This window comes from Dasypus novemcinctus, chromosome 16, assembly GCF_030445035.2.
Source record: "Dasypus novemcinctus isolate mDasNov1 chromosome 16, mDasNov1.1.hap2, whole genome shotgun sequence".
Lineage (NCBI taxonomy): Eukaryota > Metazoa > Chordata > Mammalia > Cingulata > Dasypodidae > Dasypus > Dasypus novemcinctus.
The window spans coordinates 44079595-44096691 of NC_080688.1; the positions used below are offsets into that span (position 1 = coordinate 44079595).

General features: G+C 36.9%; 1 pseudogene; it reads right to left on the minus strand.

Moving 5' to 3' along the window:
• Positions 1-4688: 4688 nt before the first annotated feature.
• The window catches only part of LOC101434553 (large ribosomal subunit protein eL29 pseudogene), a 74969-nt pseudogene continuing 62560 nt past the window's right edge, over positions 4689-17097 (minus strand).

Consider the following 17097-nt stretch of genomic DNA (forward strand, 5'->3'; position numbering starts at 1 on the left):
TATGGCCTGATAATTGTAATCTTCTACTCCAAATAAAATCTCTTTATAAAAACCAACAGAGTTCTGGTATTTTGCATCAGCACCCCTTTTACTAACTAATACAGTAGCTAAAGGTACATTTGGCGTAGAAAGGATTCCTGGTACAGGGAACAACATGCACCAAGGTCTTAAAGCAGAATAGATGTTGACTTACTTAAGAAACTGAATAAATGTCATTATGTTTGGAGGCTGGAGGTCTCATGGGACAGTAGAGGAGATGAAGACCATGTAAGGCACATCATTTTGGCCCAACCAAGCTTTGGATCTTTGTTCTAAAATTATAGAAATCATTCACAGGGAAGCAACAGGCATTTAAAATTAAGTTCAATGTAGTGTAGAAATCTATTTGGAAGAGTGCAAGAGCATATGGGAGAACAATTCGGGGGTTTTTGCCCGTATAGATTAAAGAATTTTGGATTAAGGTAGTAGCTCTGGATTTGAAGAAAGTGGAAAGATACAATAAATAGTTGATGCAAAGTAGAGGATTTGGTAATTGATTGTGAGAGATGAGGGAGAAGAAGGAGTTAAGAATGATTCTTAGGTTTCTGATGGAAACAGAAACTTACAGTAGGATAGAGATGAAGAGAATGTGCAGGAGTTCCAGAGTATGTGGTTTTGGATATATTAAGCTTATACCAAGAGTCATCTAAGAGGAGATATGGGGTAGACATTCAGATGTACGAGCCTGCTGTTAAGAAAAAAATGCATTTGTGTTGGATTTATTAGCACATAGATGATTTATGAAACTGTCTACCCATTTATTTATCCATCATGAAATAATTTCTTAAGTTGGTATGTTAATCATACCAATCACATTTAGATGTTTAAAATGTTATTTTAATAGGTATATATTTAGTTTTGTAAAAGTATAACTAGCATATTGAATCCACAATTCCTTGGATAATTTTGTTATGGAAGAGGACAATTTACCTTCATATATTATTTATAAGTTTGTGCTCAGGCATCCCTTGATATTTTAACATTGCAAAATTGAATCTGCAGAACCACACAGAAGTATAGATGGAATACATGACAGATCTCAAGTCTGGATTCTCATGTACTGATTGTCAATGTGTGAGTTCCTTTCAGCAATATATTGAATGGTCACTCCTTTAGTATTGAAAACACTTTAGTATGCAAGTAAGAAAACTCTGCCACTTAATCAAATTGTTTCACTAGGAGTAAAACCTCTTCTCTCTTATGTAATCAAGGTAGCCCTTACCAGTTAGAATGCTTAAAAAATGAATTCATTAAGGTGTAAAAATATCAGTTTATTAGAGAACTGCCTACTAAATCTCCCATATTTTTCTTAGCCTTGTGAAGGGCTTGGTAGTCAGTAAATCAATACTTTTTCAAAGCAAGGTACAGTGGCATTATGGAAATGTCCTCCATTCTCTATTTCAGTGTCTGTAAGAACTTTCAGACCAGCTTATATGAATTTCCTTCTTGCAAGAATAATGATCAAAAACTGGAGCCAATCTATTCACCTTGAATCTGGTAGTTGGATTGTTTTTGTTGAAAAACAAATTCAAGTTAAGGATAATGAATAAATGGGGGGAGAAACTTGATATAAAATAGAAGTGATCATAATTATTCTCCCCTAAACAAACATCATATATATTTCTTCCAAATTAAATCACTTTTCAGATATTGCCAAATAACTTGACTCATTTTGAATGAGAACATAAACAAGGAAGAACTTAAATTACATTTTTCCTGATAATATAATTTCATACTCACCTAAATTATAATATAAAAAGTATCAAAATGCTTCTTGGAACAAAACCTTAAATTTAAATCTGATGTAGTATGAGAACTAAATAAAAACTATAGCCTAATCTTACTCATAAATGTAGATGCACAAATTCTAAATTAAATATTTGTAATCAGAATCCAGCAGTGTATCAAAAGCTATGACCAGGTAGAATTAATTTCAGAAATGTAAGTATGGCTCAGTATCAAGAAACATATTAACATAATTCATTTCCATCAAAATATTATAAGAAGAAAATATATGATCATGGCAACAATGATTAAAAACATTTAATAACAATTAACAACCATTTTTAATAAACTCTGTAAGTAAAGAGGAAAAGAAGGGAACTATTAATATATACCGTATAGTGTTCACCAGAACTTCCTACAGAAAATGTCATTCTAAAATGCTAAAGCCGTTCCACTAAAGCCAGAGATATAACATGGATGCTATTTATCTCTCATATTACAGCATTGTTCTGGGTTTTGAAAAACCAGTATAAACCAGGAAGAAGAACTCAAATTATTTTTTTCCTGATAATATAATTGCATACTCACCAAAATAAAAAAGAATACAGGCAAAATTATCTAGAAATATGAAAGCAATTAGATAAAAATAATGGGCACAAGATTGATATAAAAAAAAGAACTTTATTTTAATGATAACTAATGATAATTGAAAGAGGAAAATTATTTCACTCACCATAACAATGAAACTCATAAAATATTTACTAATAAATTTGAAAAGAATTGTACAAGATAAATATGAAGAAAAGACTATTAAATTCTATTGAAGTATGCAAAATAAAATAATCATAATCATAGCAAATGCTTGCATGGTACTTACTATGTGCCAGGCTTTATATTTAATAACTCATTTGATCGTTATAGACTCCCTTATGGCAGATGCGTTAGTCAGGGTTCTCTAGGGAAACAGAACCAACAAGAGATATCTGTCAATAGTATGTGATTCTGTAAGAGTTTCTCATGCAGCCATGGGGATGCACAAGTCCAGGTTCCACAGACAGGCTGCACGCAACCAGGGACTGCACTGAAAGTCCAATGAAGGTTCTTGACAAGTTCTGGGAGATGTTGGCTGTCCAAAGAAGAGCTGGAAATTTCTTTCTCAATGCTGGAATCACTTCCCCTTTTAAGGCATTCAATTGATTGGATTAAGCGTCACTCATTGCTGATGGCAACCTCCATAACTGATGTAAATATAACCAGCTATCTATGATTTACCAATGCAGTAAAGTGAATGGTGACTAAAGTCCATTATTGCCCTTTTATTACAATTAGCCCAGTGCTTGCTTGACCAAACAACTGGGCACAATTACCTAGCTGAGTTCCACACCTTGATTCCTGGACCCATGGATCCCTATTATGGGAGAAATAGCACTATAGACTGGGCACTGATTTAAAGCATACACAGTCTCCTGGAGAACATTGTCCCAGCCCTGCAAGTTATTGCCACCTTGTTGGCACCGTAATTGAGTCTTCAAAAGACCATTCCATCATTCTATCAATCCAGCTGCTTCAGGGTGATGGGGAAGATGGTAAAACCAGTGAATTCCATGGGCAGGTGCCCATTCCTGCACATAATTTACTGTGAAAAGGATTACTTGATTTGAAGCAAAGCTTTGTGGAATGCCATGGCTGTGGATAAGACATTTGGTAAGTCCACAGATGGTAGTTTTGGAAGAAGCATTGCATGCAGGAAGTACAACCCATATCCAGAGTATGTGCCTATTCCAGTTAAAACAAATCACTGCCCCTTCCATGGTGGAAGTGGTCCAATGTACTCAACCTGCCACCAGGTTGAAACAGGCTGGTCACCTCAAGGAATGGTGCCATATCAGGAGCGGAGTGTGGGTCTCTGCTGCTGGCAGATTAGGCAATCAGCAGTGGCTGTAGACAAGTCACCCTTGGTAAGGGGAATTTCGTGTTGCTGAGCCCATGCATAACCTCCATCCTTACTTCCATGGCCACTTTGTTCATGAACCCACTGGGCAATGACAGGAGTGGCTGGGGAAAGAGGCTGAGCAATAGCCACAGAGTGGATCACCTTATCCACTTGAATTATTACAATCTTCCTCTGCTGAAGTTACCCTCTGGTAAGCATTCACATGGGACACAAAAATTTTCATGTTTTTTGTCCACTCAAAAAAGTCAATCCACATACCTCTTCCCCAGACCTCTTTGTCACCAATTTTCCAATCATGTTCCTTCCAAGTCCCTGACCATCAGCCAAACCATTGGCAAAAGCCCACGAATCAATGTACAAATGCACCTCTGGCCATTTCTTCTTCCAAACAAAATGAACAACCAGGTGCCCTACTCAAAGTTCTGCCCACTGAGAGGATTTACCCTCACCACTGTCCTTCAGGGATGTCGCAAAAGGAGCTGTAGTGCTGCAACTGTCCACTTTTGGGTGGTACCTGCATATCATGCAGAACCATCTGTAAACCAGGCCCTAGTTTTCTCTTCCTCAGTCAACTGATTGTAAGGGAATCCCCAAGAGACCAAAGCTGTGGGCTGGGAAAGAGAAGGTAACATGGCAAGGGTGGTGAACATTGGCATTTGGGCTACTTCCTCATGTAACTCACTTGTGCCTTCAGGACCCACTCTTGTATACACCACTTCCACTTTATTATGGAGTGCTGCTGTGCATACCCAACTTTATGGTTTGGTAGGTCAGACAATACCCAGCTCATGATAGGCAACTCAGGTCTCATGGTACTGTGATGGCCCATGGTTAAACATTCAGTCTCTACTAAGGCCCATTAGCAGGCCAAAAACTGTTTCTCAAAAGGGGAGTAGTTATCCACAGAGGATGGCACAGCTTTGCTCCAAAATCCTAAGGGTCTGCATTGTGATTCTCCTATAGGGGCCTGTCAAAGGCCCCAGACAGCATCTATATTTGCCATGGAAACTTCCAGCACCATTGGACCTGCTGGATCATATGGACCAGATAGCAGTGCAGCTTGCACAGCAGCCTGGATCTGATGCAGAGCCTCTTCTTGTTCCAGTCCCCAATCAAAACTAGCATCTTTTCTGATCCCCTGGTAAATGGGCTATAGTCGCACACCCAAATGAGGAATGTGTTGTCTCCAAAATCCAAAGAGACCAAATAAGCATTGTACCTCTTTTTTGGTCATAGGAGGGGCCAGATGCAACAGCTTATTCTTCACTTTACAAGGGATATCTCAACATGCTCCACACCACTGGAAATTTCACTGAGGTGGAAGGACCTTCTATTTTAGTTAGATTTATCTCCCATTCTCTCTCAGGCAAATTCCTTACTAATACGTCTAAAATTTTTGCTACTTCTTGCTCACTAGGTCCTATCAACATGATATTGTAAATATAATGAACCAGTGTGATATTCTTGTTGATGACTGTGGACAGAGTTATGTATGACACAGGGCTGGAGAACTGATATACCCCTGAGGCAGGACAGTGAATGTATACTGCTGGCCTTGCCAGCTGAAAGGAAACTGTTTCTGGTGGTCCTTACTAATAGCAATTGCAAAAAAAAACATTTGCCTGCTGCATACCAGGTACCCGTGAACCTATTGATTTGCTCAAGCAAGGATAACACATCTGGGATAGCAGCTGCAATTGGAGTCACCACCTGGTTAAGTTGACAATAATCTACTGTCATCCCCCAAGATCCATCTGTTTTCTGTACAGGCCCAATAGGAGAGTTGAATGGGGATGTGGTGGGAATTACCACCCCTGCATCCTTCAAATCCTTAATGGGGGTACTAATGAAAGTACAATAAAGGTTCTTGATGAGTTCTGGGGGATGCTGGCTGTCCAAAGACGAGCTGGGAAATTCTCTCTCAATGTTGGAATCACTTCCCCTTTTAAGACATTCAACTGATTGGGTTAAGCATCACTCATTGCTGATGACAATCTCCACGATTGATGTAATTATAACCAACTGTTTATGATTTACCACTGCAGTAAAGTGAATGGTGACTAAAGTCCATAAATGCCCTTGTATTACAGATAACCCAGTGCTTACTTGACCAAACAACTGGGCACAATTACCTGGCCAAGTTGACACAATAGCCTAACCATCACAGCAGATGAAATTATTATTTCTATTTTAAAGAAGAGGAAGCAGAAAACCAGAGAGGCAGGATAATAAAAAATGCAGAGATGGGAAGGGTCAGAGCCAGTTACTGACTTAAGGTGGTCAGGTCCAATATTCCTGCCCTTAACCACTAAAACAACACTACCTCTGTCTTACATAATGAGGAAGCATATTGTCTCAAACAAGAAGATGTAATACTATGACATTATCAATTCTGGAAATTGACATAAATGTAATCCATCTTTAATAGGAAAATTTAATATCATGACAATATGTTTTAAATTTCACTTGGAAGAAAAAATACACAAGAATAGCCAAGAAAAGTTTTTTTAAAAAGGTTGTGGGAGTAGTGTGGAGGCTTGACTTACTGATAGTAAACCAATGTTTTCCAGTGATCACATGAGCTTCCTGCTAACTTTCTAGGAGAGGCAAAAAATTCTCCTTAGCTGGCTCAACACAGACAGAATAGAACTTTCTATGGTGTTACTTAGGTGATAGACTGCTAGGTTTCTCAGATTACTATTCTAAATTATATCAAATACAGATGTGCCTTTATAATATTTCTAAAAAATTTGTCTATCTTGAAAAACACACACCAATGAAAAATTTTTGAATGTCTCATGTTAATTAACAAAAACTCTAGTTCATATTTAGAGAAAGATAAAGGCTTGTTCAAACTTGCCTCTGGCCTGTGCAGTGTAGACTTATGATTAGAGTTGCTAAAATGCTTATTGACTGCTCCTGTATCCTTGTTCTTCAAATGGTAACTAAAAGAAGTTAGTATGTAAATTGAAAGTAATACTTACTTACATCACACATTCAAATAAAATTCAAATAAAAGGTGTGAAAATATAAATATGATCTAGTAAGAACTACCAATATATCCTCTTTAGAGTATTGATAAAAACATCTAGCTAAGTAGTCAGGCCTTGGTCCTGTTATGTATATAGTCCTTTTGTTCAGCCCTTATATGTCTCCACATCGTCACTGATTGTCTAGTTATCCTGGCCACTTTGTCATAGGTTGGGTTTTCTGAGATGCAGACTCTGAGACAGATTAGTGTGCAGCACGGACTTGAATTAGGGAGTGTTTTGGGGATCAACATGTGTAAAAGGAGGGAGAAAGAAGCAGAATTTGTCAGAGAAGAAGCTGAGCTGTAATGCAGTCCCAACAAAGGCCTCATCTGATCTCATGGGGAACTCTGGAGCTGATGGCTCAAGAATTGTCTTGGAGTTGGTGCTAGGGGCCAGTGACAGGATGGCGGCTGTCCCTCAAAGGATGTGAGACCTTGGGCAAAGTTGTTTTCTACAACCAAGGCAGTCCCCCAAGTGGCTGACAACCCAGACTGCTTTCTGGCAGCAGTCCCAGCAGCTGGGGGAAATATTCATTCTCAAAGGGAATATATATTGAACTATGATATATTTTAGTCTTGTGTATTAATTCTAGACTGTTTCCAATCCGTTTATAGTTCTCTAAAGTTCAGACGTGAAGGAAGAGATTCAATACGATGCTTAATCATGAACTCTATCGTGCTTGTATGTGCAAGGGGAGAAAACCATATTGTATCTGGTGCATATTCCAGTCATTTGTAGAATCTTGCCTTTAAATCCTTCCTGAGCCTGCCTATAAATTCCTTCTTTATGACATATTGAGAAGAGTTCTTTAAAGATAATAATGTCCAGTCTCTGTAGTCTCTGTGCCTTCTTTCTATCCAGAAACTCACTCTAATTATTTCCAATGTACTTTTTTCAGAAATAGGACCTATGTTTCTTTCCATTTTGCTATTATACAGTTTAAACCACACTATGTGAAAGCTCACTTTATACCTGCAATAATAATATGAGTGTGCACTTTTTATTTTTGTTTAAAATCTTAGCCAGTGAGAATATAAATGATTTCTCCTCTTACAAGGCAACTGGTCAGTTAGCCCAACAGCAATCTACCAAATAACTTCTTCACCAAATTATTCCAAGTTTGTTTCTCTAGGATCTCAGGACAATCATTTAAGCCTGGGCTGGGGGTTGAAGGCAAGCAGAACCAGAAGTAGGGTGGCCAGATAAAAAACAGGGATCCTTTCCTTGATAATAAATACGGGATGGGGCCCAGGGCCCTTATTTCGTTTTGATTTTAAACACTCAGGTCCCATGGGAACTTCTGATACAGCAACAAGGTGTTAACCTCTGTGACTTGGCTTCTGTCTAAATTTCTAGGCCATCTTTAGCAACAACTGTCAGCTGAGACTGCCCTCCCCACGGCCTCCCCCTCCAATTCTTTAATAAAATACGTAAGCATCAAAAATGCTTGGTGTAACTGACTTTGTTGTTAAGTGAGTAAAACACAGGATTTTGTGTTTGGATTAATACCAGTTAAAATTGTAAACTTGCCCTTGTTGGATACTGTAGGCCATGCACTAGAAAACACAAGGATATGAATCATTGGAAGGACTGAAAAATTCAGTTGAGAATTTCTATGTCTCTAGGCCATGAAAATTGGATACTCTGGAAACTAAGTGGTCTCTATGACCCTCTGGTTAAATTTTAGTGCACTACATAATCCATAGATGAGTGCATACTAATGAGTGAAATCTTGTCTGCTATCCTTACCTCCTCCATTATTATGTAGATTACTAATGAAAGAAAGGCACCTCTAAAATCTTACAAGAATGTAGGCCTGTGTAGGGAAATAGCTGTTCGCAGATGAAGTTGGCAATTACTTAGTGTGATATAGTCATCAAGCAATATTAAAAATTTTTTTTCTCTTAGACAGTGAGAAAATTTCTAGACTGTGAAAATATTTCCAGACTGCAAAAGTTATGTGAAGTGTAAAATAAAAAAGAAAACTATTTGTAAATATTTTCAAATGAAATATTCATTTCCAAATGTTAACATGATGACCAAAAAAAATCTTAGTGTTTCATAGATATTTTTAAAATCTTTCAAATACAGAAAAAAGTGTCTGTAATATTTATATATATGTAGACATACACAGACTAATGCCATCTCTATCTATCAATCATCTATCTATCAATCTATCTATCTATCTATCTATCTATCTATCTATCTATCTATCTATCTATCTCTACTTACTTTTGCTAGTAAAAAGGCTGGACAAAAATGAACCAAGAATCATCCATTTGGAATTATGGAAAATTTACAGGTTTTTCTTTATGGTTGCATATATTTTCCACCTTTCCAAGAACAAGATTATTTTACTTTTCTATTTACTTTAAATAATAATGAGTAAGTAAGTTTATTTACTTTTTGGTAGAGATAATAAAATTTATTTAGTCAGCTTAAATCAGTCTAAAAAGTGCAAATTGCTCTTAATAGCATTTCATGTTATAACTTTGTTATGCTGTTGTTCAGTGTCATCAAAAATATTCAATCAACACTCATTCCTTCCTTCATTAATCCAATAAATAGTTTTTGAATGTCAATTATGTGTTAGACATGCTGCTAGAGAAGGCTGGTCTCATGAAGGGAGAAGAGACATGTAAATAGAAAACTATAATACCATAGTGTGAGGGCCAACATGTGGGCAGGATGTTAGGTTAGCACAGAAGACAGGTCCGCCATGTCTATCGAGAAGAACTGAAATGGTGTCTAAGATGAGGAGAGATTCAAGAGATGTCTGAAGACCATTCTAGGGTTCACTTTGGAAGATCAGACCTGATGGGAAGAGAGACTGATGTTTGTAAAGGCAAGAATATTAGTTGTTTTTTAAATTAATCCCATCTATAAATATCCTAGAAATTAAATCTTTTTATATATCCTTGACTCTTTCTAGGTGGGAGCAGGATTTTAGAAGTGGATTTGCAAAGTTAAGGTTTCTGAATATTTTTAAGGCTTTAGATACCAACCACCAAATTACAATTTAAAAGGACTGTATTGGCTCACACGCCGACCTGAAAGGAATGAAAAAAATGACCCCACATTAAATTCAAGAAGAGAGAAAAATAATGAAATAGGCCCCCCAAAAATTAGTAGGGTAAAATTCATAAAATGGAATTAAGTTTTAAAAAGATGAAAACCATGAATTAGAAAGTTGAAAAAAAAAGTTTACAAAAATATTGAAATAAAAACAACAGAAAAGATATATTCAACAAATCTATCCAAGAAAATTAAAAGGAGAATTATACACTAGTTCTATCCCTTTTCGGTTTTATGTGGTCTGTAAGCCTGTTCATGCATTCTCTTCAATCACCTGACTCTAGCATATTGCTTTTTTTATTATTATTTATTCATTTTAAAAATAAATATTACATTCAAAAACATGAGGTCCCATTCAACCCCACCACCCCCACCCCCCACTCCCCCCACAGCAACACTCTCTCCCGACATCATGACACATCCATTGCACCTGGTAAGTACATCTCTGGGCATCGCTGCACCCCATAGTCAATGGTCCACATCATAGCCCACACTCTCCCACGTTCCATCCAGTGGGCCCTGGGGGGATCTACAATGTCCCGTAGTTGTCCGTGAAGCACCACCCAGGACAACTCTAAGTCCCCAAAACGCCTCCCCTTCTCATCTCTTCCTCCCATTCCCCGCACCCAGCAGCCACCATGGCCACCCTTCCCACACCAATGCCACATTTTCTCTGTGGACATTGGATTGGTTGTGTCCATTGCACATATATGTCAAGTGGGGGCTTAGATTCCACATGGATACTGGATGCAATCTTCCTGCTTTCAGTTGTAGGCACTCTAGGCTCCATGGTGTGGTGGTTGACCTTCTTCAACTCCATGTTAGCTGAGTGGGGTAAGTCCAATAAATCAGAGTGTAGGAGCTGAAGTCTGTTGAGGCTCAGGGCCTGGCTATCATATTGTCAGTCCAGAGATTCAAATTCCCTAAATATATCTTAAACCCCAACACCAACTACAATTCCAGTAAAGTAGCATGAAAGTCTTGTGAAAAGAGATCCCATCTGAGTCCAGTTCCATCACACAGAAACACCAGCTCCAAAGAAGGGCCATCTGACCTGGCAGTGAACCCCATCTGCCATGACCATAGAACCCGTGGGTCTCTTTATCCCTCAAAAGAACCAATACCTGGGGTTGTATCTACTTTATCTGTCTCTGAGACTCTGCTCAGGTGTCATATTGCTTTTAAAGAATTCTTTTAGACTCTGTGCAATCCTCCAGTACCTTAATCTGGGTCGTGAATGGTTGGTACTCAATAAATATTGTTGATTGATTCATAAGGACAACAAATTCGTAAGTAATTTTATAGTTCTTCACATTCCACTCAACTTTTTTTTCCACCCAATTGTGGCTCCCCATAGAGGACTTTCGAATTACCATGACTTATTCTGAACAAGACCCTTTTGCTTTTTCTAACATAGGAAGTATCACAGCAGAGGGGGAAGCAGGATAATGTGGTCATTATGATGATGAAACTTTGATACTAGACAGAGCTGAGTTTGAATCCATGTTATGCCACTTACAAATTGTGTGGCTTTGGATAAAATGCCTGAAACTCTCTGTTGTAAATCATATATATCTTTAATTTTTTTCTTTCTTTTCTCCATTAAATATAATTTTAATATCCATCACACTGATATGTTATGAGGAATACATTAAATAATGTATGTTAAGCACTTAGCACAGTTCTTCATACATATTACATGCCAATAAATGCTAGCAATTACTACTACCCATCAGATTTTCTGAGCCTATAAATGAACCTGTTTGTATTCACCACCTCCACTCCCTCATCAGGAACCATTTATCATTCCATTACTGTAATTAATGCCTTTCTTGTTATTACCATATCTCAGTATCTGGAACAGCTCCTCTTCCTCAGCCTCCAAATTCTATTTATTCCAGGAATCACTTTTCTTCATTTTTTAGAGAAAAACCAAGGCTCTGTAGTATGAATTGTATTATTTATTCTGGCTTTCCCCTGAAGACATATCAGGACAAGACACTTAAGTACTTGATGTTGTGTTCGTATATAGTCTGGCTAGTGCAGAGATAATAATCTCCTGACATATTTTTACAGTTATTTTCTTAATTTGATGTTTTCATTTCTTCCCTCTTTTAGGTTGTAGTTAATATTTTAATATAAGCACAGATAATTGCATTTATTCCTATTCATGTATTTCTAGATTTCACATTATAACTGTACACTAAAATTCTTAAATAAAAAATGTTTCAAAACCGAACTTAGTACTCCATGACTAAATAGGACTTATTCCATGAATGTAAGATTTAAGATGACACTGAAATATACATGAATACATGAATAACATGATAGGAGAAAACCATGGGACAATTTTCATAGGAAATTAGAAGGTATTTGATAAAATACAAATTTTATTGATTAAAAACACAAATAATAGTAATTCTAGTAAACCATGACTAAAAAGATATTATTTTCCCTATCCTATTTCTATTCTACATAGAAAACCTTGGAGGATGTTTAATTAAGTTAGAAATAAGATGAGTATGTGACCATCTTTCTTTTACTGAAGTCAGAAAAACAAGTTGGGTTCTGGGTGTATTTTGAAACCAGAATCCACACGATTTTCTGAGGAACCAAGTACAGTGTATGAAGAATTAGAAATTTTGAATTTGGCCTTTGGAAGGGTAGCACTGCCAATTATTTAAAATGGGGAGACTGTGAGAAGGGCCAACTGAGGTGCTCCTTTCATCATCTTGTGACACAAATTTTTTATACACACTTTTATAGAGCAAAAGCAGTGAGGAAATAGTATCTAAATGAGAGGAAAGATGACTTCTTAAGATGAATCTTGAGAGATAAAAAAATAAAAGAACGTCTTTTATCTATGGCATAAAATATAATAAGCCTTGACCCTCACTAAAGGTAAAAAAAAAAGTCTCTTAGGCTGTAGTGTTTTGAGGAGGCAATAAAATACACTAACTCCCCTTCTATTCTACAATCCATCGTCTGAAATTCTTAGAAGGTTAGATCACAAGGCTGAGTACATTTTTTTTTCCCAGAGGGCCATCTCCAAAAGACAATTATACTGAATAAGCACTGTAAGCATTAGTTTATTGGGTTTGCTAGCTGACCATTTTAGTCATTTATCAGGCTGTGTCCAAGAGTAGAAGAGAGGGAAAGACAGGGTCAGGGTGAATGACTGTGTTTAACTTTGAGAGGTGAGCAGATACATGGAAAAGGAGAGGTGGTTCCAGGTTTTCATTGTTTTACTCTTTTGCCTGACAATGTCTAGAATGTAGTGCAGTACTACACCAACACTGTACAGCATACTTAGAAGTTAACAGGCTCGTTTGAGTATCTCATCAGTTTTGTTCATTTTCTCTTTCTTCTTGCAAGATTACAAGCTCCATAAATACAAGAACAGTGTTTACCGTATTCAGTACTATATTTCCACCAGTTTCTGGCATATGGAAAAAGCTCAGTAGCTATTTATTTATTAAAAGGAATGCAGGTCGAATGAGAAGTGCTGTTTCCCCCTCCTTTCTCAGTTCTGATAATTTTTCCATAATCTCAGTTTGGGAATAAACACAGTCTATATTCTGCCAGCCGATGTTCTTTGTCTCCTGAATGAGCAGGGCTTCCGACTTTCCAGTCACTCAGGCAGCTCCTGTATTGTTTTCTGCATGCCATGTTGTTCTCTTGCCACTCTGCTCTCTCTTCCATTCCAGATTCTGGTTTAAAATTAATATCAGATCATTTTATTATTCTGATTAAAACAATTATTTGCTTTTACTTTAAGAGTATTCACAATAGCGTATCAACTGCTTAACTTGGCACTCAACACATTTCATATTTAGTACTATCTATTCTCTTGCAAATAAACTGTTCCAGTTCCATTGCTGTTAATTCACACATGCTCTTCACACATGCAATCCATTCCCCATGATTCCCACTTTCCTCCTGGATGGAGTTCTATTTCTTCTTTCAAACTCAGTCCAACTTATAATTGGCAATAACATTGGTATTGTGATTTGGAATATAAATTATGTCTATTGTAGAAATAAGCAAGGAAGTCTTCTGGAAAGTTTCCTGGGGGGACCAAGATTTTCAGCAAAAGACAAAGGGCACAAAAGTATAAAAACCAAAGAATTTAAGAAAAATCTATTATCTTCAATTGGAATTAAAAATATTAGTATAAATTCATGATATATTTATTTTTGTTTAAAAAACATCCATCTTTTCTAACTTTATTTACTGAGAAAGTCTAGAAGCAAAGATGAACAGGTAAAATCAGTATTCATTAAGTTAATAAAAGGAAACAAATGACTAATTATAGGCTGAGGTGGAATTCTGGTGAATCTAAAGAAGTTTAATTGCAGGCCCCTTACTCGTATGGACCCTTTCTATATCATAGGGAGGAACCCTAGCAATGTGCTCACATGGTCACACTTCTTTTTTTGTGTGTGTACAATATGTGAAACTATGGTATTTTTAATTACAGCTAGTTTCCCTCTGATTTTCCCTCTGCTATAATTCCTCTTGTGGGTGGCTTTGTATTGTCTATAGAGATTTTGGAAATCCTGCTAAGGGAAATTTGAGTGGGGATACACTTAGGTTTAGTATACTTTTGTAGTTTACAGTCTCTTCCAAATACAACTGCTATGAAGGTTAGGCTAATGTGTCAACTTGGCCATGTAATTGTGCCCAGTTTTTTGGTCAAGCAAGCGCTGGGCTAATCGTAATACAAGGACATTTATGGACTTTAGTGACCAGTGAGTTTACTGCATAGATGGCTGAATACATATATATCAATCAGGGAGACTGCTGTCAGCAGTGAGTGACACTTTATCCAATCAGTTGAACGCCTTAAAGGAGGAAGTGATTTCGGCATTCAGAAAGAATTTCCCAGCTCGTCTTTGGACAGCCAGCATCTCCCAGAAACTCATCAAGGACCTTCTTTGGACTTTCATTGGAGACCCTGGTTTGCAACCTGCCTGTAGAACCTGGACTTGTGCATCCCCACGGTCATGTGAGAGACTCTTATATAATCTCCAGATATCTCCAGTTGATTCTGTTTCCCTAGAGAACCCTGACTACAACAGTCGCATTATTGTTAACTGTCCTGAAATAGGGGTACAGCCCCTACTCCCAATGTCTTAAGGAGAAAGTACAAGGCTGAGTTGGTCTGAAGATATTTACATATTCTAATATCCAGGATAGTATGTGAATAGGGAAGGAAAAGCAAAGCTTTAAATGCACAGAGTAAAAGAATCAGTGTGGAAAATTCTTGGAAATATTCCAGTTAACTTTTGAAGGAAACTTGATAGTAGTTTGCCCCCAAATTGACATCAATCCCGAATAACAGCAATAAAAATAATAATAAATTTTATTCAACTCTGCTAAAGGAACCTTGGAATTACCTTTCTATTCTCTCTTTAGAAAATATCAGAAATTTGTTGTCATCAGAAGATGTGATCAAAGAGAATTCAAGCAAAAAGACATAGGAAAAAAATATTACAGAGGTGTTTCTGTGGTTAATTAATGAAAATATTGCTCTCTACTGGATTTTGTCATATTTGTGATAATAGTTTACTTTTAGAACATTGTAATTTGTTGTGATTTAGTTTGTCATTTGGAATAAATATTTATTTTTGCATGTCATTTTGTGTTTGTCATTTTGCATTTTTTTCTTAATGGGGGACATTTAAATTGTATAATCTTCAGCTTCTGTAAAATCCACCTATTATCAGGTCTGGAGCAAGAAACGTACAAAATAAGCCTGGGGAATGCTATTGTGCTAAAAAGCAGGTAAGATACCCAACCCTGCTTGGACAGTTCCAGAAGAAGACTGCAGCCTTGACGGGCTCCCACTGGTCAGCTGTGGGACCACCTGAGCATGGAAATGACTTCAGCTGATTCAAATGCACTGTATATTAATAAATCATGAAAATAAAACGAGAGATATATACAAAACAACACTCCTCGGGCATTTCGGAGTTTGCACCAACTCAATACTCAGAAAAACTGATGTTAAATGAGAAATAAGTGTAAGTGTTGATCTTGCCTTTCCTGTAAAATATATTTCAGGGTAAACAACAGCCTTAGTGGATGAGTTCAATGCAGAAAAATCCAACCTAATTACCTCAGAAGGACTGATAGAATGAGAAAAATCACCATCTTACAATCTTAATAAAATAATTATTAATAGTCCTCTCAATGCCTATCACTTCATAGTAAAGAACCTGGGTGAAAGTTGATGAGGATCTTTTCACATTAGGGGGATGAAACGTGTTTGTGGGCAAGATACTCTTTACTCACAAGTCACCAAAGGGCTGTTTGAAAAAGCCTCATATTTTCTTTAATTTTCCATCTCTACTATATCTGGAATAAATTGATAAGATTTTCTTTTAGGTGCCTGATCGTATGAGGGGTTCCCTATTTTCATATTCTGTAGGTCATTTCAATTGGTGGAGGCATGGACAAGAATAGGAATTTACGCATGTTTAAGTCAAAATGCTATGTGTAAGTCTACTTAATCTTAATTTTTCCTTTCACGTTTTAAAAACTGCTGGTGATGCTGATTTATAATGTAGATAGTTTAAAATATTCTGTCCTTTGTGAATTTCACATATAGCTTTGTAATATTCATTTTTTCTTTGTTTGTAATTCCAAACAACTCTCTTTGAATCATATTTTGTGATTTATAGCTTGTGAAACAAAGGAAAGAAGTTGCATTATGCTAACTATCTTGTTACTTGGAACTTTAAAAAATATAGATCAAATCTATAAGGACACTCTCCCAATATTGTTTTTTCAGCATGGCAGTATAGCAGTCTTAAATGCTGTTTATTTCCCCTATGTGTACAATTAGTTGAGTTGACTTGCCTTCAGTATGAAGAATCTCATATTAATAGCTGAATCAACTTTTCTAAAGAATCTTATAGATGATCCCTCTGAGCATAGAAATATCATGAGAATTGCTTAAGAATGGAAAAATCCCCATTTTTGCACTGCAGTCCTCAGTCAGTACAGTCTAGTCATGGCCTCATAGCAAATATATTCCTTTTTCTCCCAAAGGACAGTCACTTTGCCAATGTCTGATTTCAGGCTTTTAAAGGTAATTACTGTCTGCAGCAAATAAATGGCTGTGAGACAGCTACTGGGTAATTCCTGACACAAACTGAGGGTCCTTGCTTAGGTCATAACCAAACACATGGCAAAAGAGGCAAAACTCTGTATGGCTTATGCTTTGGGAAATGGGTCTCACATTAACTACTTTTTGAAGAAAACTCA